The sequence below is a fragment of the Pteropus medius genome, unplaced genomic scaffold (assembly GCF_902729225.1).
Source record: "Pteropus medius unplaced genomic scaffold, Ma_sr-lr_union100, whole genome shotgun sequence".
Lineage (NCBI taxonomy): Eukaryota > Metazoa > Chordata > Mammalia > Chiroptera > Pteropodidae > Pteropus > Pteropus medius.
The window spans coordinates 490234-494146 of record NW_024355327.1 but is presented as its reverse complement, the minus strand read 5'-3'; the positions used below and the strand labels follow the sequence as shown (position 1 = coordinate 494146).

Genomic DNA, 3913 nt, shown 5'->3' with positions numbered 1-3913 from the left:
AAGAGGGTAGGGAGAGGATGAAGTAGGTAAAGGAAAACAAATATATGGTAGCTGAAGTTAACTGGACTATGGGTGGTAATCACATAATAGAATATATAGATTATAAATTACAATGTATACCTGAAAATTATATAATTGTATTAACCAATGTTACCCTAATAACCAATTTAAAAATAAAATAAAAGAGTCCGTACTATATAATTCCATTTACATAAAATTCTAACAAATACAAACATATACCGTTCCATAGAACCACAAAGTAACAGAAAGCAGTGGTCATGGGAGGGGGATAGGGATTACAAAAGGATACGAGGAAACTTTTGGAAGTAATATCTATGTTCAGTATCTTTATTGTAGAGGCATTCTGCAAGCATAGTTATGGGTCTTTTCCTCCTCTCTGCCTCTGTCTCTCTGTCTCTCTCTCCTTCTCTCCCTCCCTTCTTCCTTCCCTCCATATTGTGAAAGTTCTGTGTCTGATTAGATTTGTTTCTTCTTTGAATGTTTTAAGGAAGTCTCCAGTAGATAATGGATATGGAATTTTCTCAGTAGGAAGTCTTTTGACAACTAATTCAACTTATTTCATAGTTTAAGACTATTCATAATTATGATTCCTTCTTGAATCTAATTTGATACATCATATTGTTCTAATATTTGCCCATTTCATCTAACTATTCAAATGTATTTGGCCAGATTCTTTCCACTTTTGTAGAAGCTGCTCCCTCTTCGTCTTAATTTGCCTGGCTCCACTCTTCTCATGGTTTCAGGTCTCGGTTTTAAACCTGTCTGGTTCTTCAGATATTGCCGGAAGTGTAATTCACTCATCTGGATGGGTAGAACCCACAGGGGATCTTTTTCAACGTTGTTTCTCCAGCTCCTTTAAAATGTGTGTTTTCCTTTCGAAAGGGGGCGACATTTAAACTAACTTGAAAAAAAGACAAATCTTTCAACAGAGAGTCAGTCACAAATTTACGAGCGCCAACTGTAAACAACAGAATGAGAGTCATCTGGGGCTAAAATAACCGACCCCTCCCGGGAACTGCCTGACCAGATGAACAAATTTTGACACGTGCCTTGACGTTCCCACCTCGCTCACTGGACTCACTCAATCCACTAGAAGAGTGTCCGCAAGATTTGTGGGCATGCCTGGCCAAAAACTCTCAAAGTACGGGAAGTTGGAGGTGGGAGAGGACCCTGAACCCACTCTCCGACGGATCCGAGGGGAGATCTTCTGTGTGCTGGGATGCTATAATTTCAAATTTGAGTTGGGACAGTGACGGAAAGGAAAGCGAGAGTGTGAAGAAAACATACAACCACGAAGGGATTCGAACCCTCAATCTTCTGATCCGAAGTCAGACGCCTTATCCATTAGGCCACGTGGTCTAACAGTTTTTTTCTCCTCAAAATGTATAACAAGCATCTGTACTATTTGGATTATTATCTAATGTAATTTTAATAAAAATATTATCTTCATAAGTAAATTCTCCAATGTTACACGGTAACAAGTTAAAGCTAGATGGGTATTCTGATTTTCTCCAAACTCCTGCCCTTTACTTCACATCAATTGCATTGAACAAAAATTTACACTTTTTGCCTCTCAGCCAGCTGCCTTAAACTGTAAAGAAATAGGAAGGTTTTGAATGTCCCTATGTAATCAAGGTCACACACACTCAGTTTGCCTTCACAATGGAGACTAAGTCAGAATTGGCACCCCCAGGAGTAAATGAAAATCATCACAAGGCAGGCCCCACTTCACCAATGGTCTCCTGACTCTATTTTAAGTGACTCTCTTAGCAATGTTTGTTTATTCCATTTCATTTTCTTCATTATCATGAGCAATTAGAAAATGTGTCTTCTTGTGAAGTCATGCGGTTGTGTTACGTGGGAGTCTGTCCTTAACCCAGACTTCAGTAAACATCCCAGGAATTAAACTTAAACTGAGACCTGAAAGGCGAGAAAAGGTAGCCCCCCTCCCAAAAAAAAAGAAATAAAGAAAGAAAGAAAGAGTATATCCAGTAGGTAGAATTTTGCCCAATTAATTTAAAAATTTAAATAAAATAGTAAATTCTGTAACAAAAATATATTAATTTCTAAATTTGACTAAAGAAAAAATAACAAATATGAATAGCTCTAAGTCATTAAATAAATTGAATAACTAGCCAAAAATCTTCCCACAGAGAAAACACCAAACCTAGGCATTTTCACCTTGAAGTCCTACAAAACATTTTGCAGAGAATAATTTCAGTTAGACATAAACACTTCCAAATATAGTAACAAAAGAAAGCCTCTCCATCTCATTTTGTAAGCCTAACTACATCCTAATATCAATTTTGGAGGCAAAGACAATGTGAAAAAACAAAGTCATGGGTCAGTCTCATTCATGAACATAAATGCAAATATCTTCTTTAAAAAAAAATGCAAACTGGATTCAACAATGTTTAAAAATTGTGAGACAAACTTGGGTTTATGCCAAAGAAGAAATGTCAATTTAACGTTAAAAAATAGTTGTTATGATTCATCACATCAAGAAATTAAAGGAAAAAAGTTATGTTCATCTCAGTACAGGTAGAATAAGCATATAATAAATTTCAATGTCCACTTATGATACAATAATCTAGAAATAGAAAAAAAATTTCTTTAACCTGATTTTTAAAATGCAAAAAAAAAAACCCTGCAGAAAACTTAATACTTAAAGGCAAAAATTCAAAACATTCTGTTTGATGTTAGTAACACATGGAGTATACCAAGAATCAACAATTCTATTCCCTTCTAGATAAAAGGAAAGAAAAAGTGTAATAAAAGAAAGAAACAAACAGAACTGTCTTTAACAGTTTGCAGGCTCGTGTACAAAGATCGATTAATCAAACAAAAATAAATGATTATAGTTAGTAAAAGAGTATTAACACATTTTCCTGACAACTATAAAAATTTTCATATACTATAGACTCTTTTTATGCTTTCACTCGACATCGTTGTTTTGAGATTCTTGTGTCTCAAAATAGTGTTGTTTGTATTGAGTTCATTTTTTTAATTGCTAGAGAGTATTCTGGGATAAAATTTCTCAGACAAAAAAATTTAAGCAAATTTGTGGCCAGTAAACCTGCCTTGCAAGAATTGTTAAAAGATTTTTTTATAGAGGGAAAATAATATAGATCAGAAACGTGGATCTACATTAAAAAAGAAGAGCATCCAAGAAGGAATAAGTGGTAAAATAAAAATTTTTGTTTTTTTAATCTCAATTAATCCAACAGATACGTTTGCTCAAAATAATAATAGCAGCATGTATTCAATTATATATGCTTATGTATATATGTGCTTCTGCATGTTTATTCATAGGTAAACTGATTGACAGCAGTGATAAAAGGGATATGAGAAAGGAATTAGAATTATTTTGCTCTTGTAGGGTACTCACATTATCTATGAAGTCGTATTGCATTATTTGAAAATGTACTTGGATTAGCTGTAATACGTATGTATTATATACTCTGAGGAAACCACTAAAAAGTGCTTTTTTTTTTTAATATAACCAATATGCTAAGAAAGAATAAAATGCAAACATATAAAGTGCTCAATTAAATACCATAAACGGCAAAACGGAGTGGAAGCCAAACTTAGGAACAAAGAACAAAGACAACAAAAAGAAAACAGTAATGAAGTGGTTGATATTAATCCAACTACGATTGGCCTTTGAACAACATGGGTTTGAATCCACTTACACGTGAATTTTTTCCAATGCATATACATTTGGCCCTCCAGGTTCACATAGCAGATTCAATCAACCTCTAATTCAAAAATAGCATTTTTGATCCGTGGTTGGGAATCCAACTGCATGCATTGTTCTTTGCCATTTTATATAATGGACTTGAGCATCTGAGGATTTGGGTATCTGTGATGGGAGATAGGGGTGAATCCTGGA

At 34.4% G+C, this 3913-nt stretch overlaps 1 non-coding gene across 1 annotated transcript; it reads right to left on the bottom strand.

Annotated features, from left to right (window-relative positions):
* Positions 1–1307: 1307 nt before the first annotated feature.
* Positions 1308–1380, bottom strand: TRNAR-UCG (transfer RNA arginine (anticodon UCG)). The gene has a single exon. It is a non-coding gene; the product is annotated as a tRNA-Arg (tRNA).
* Positions 1381–3913: the final 2533 nt, after the last annotated feature.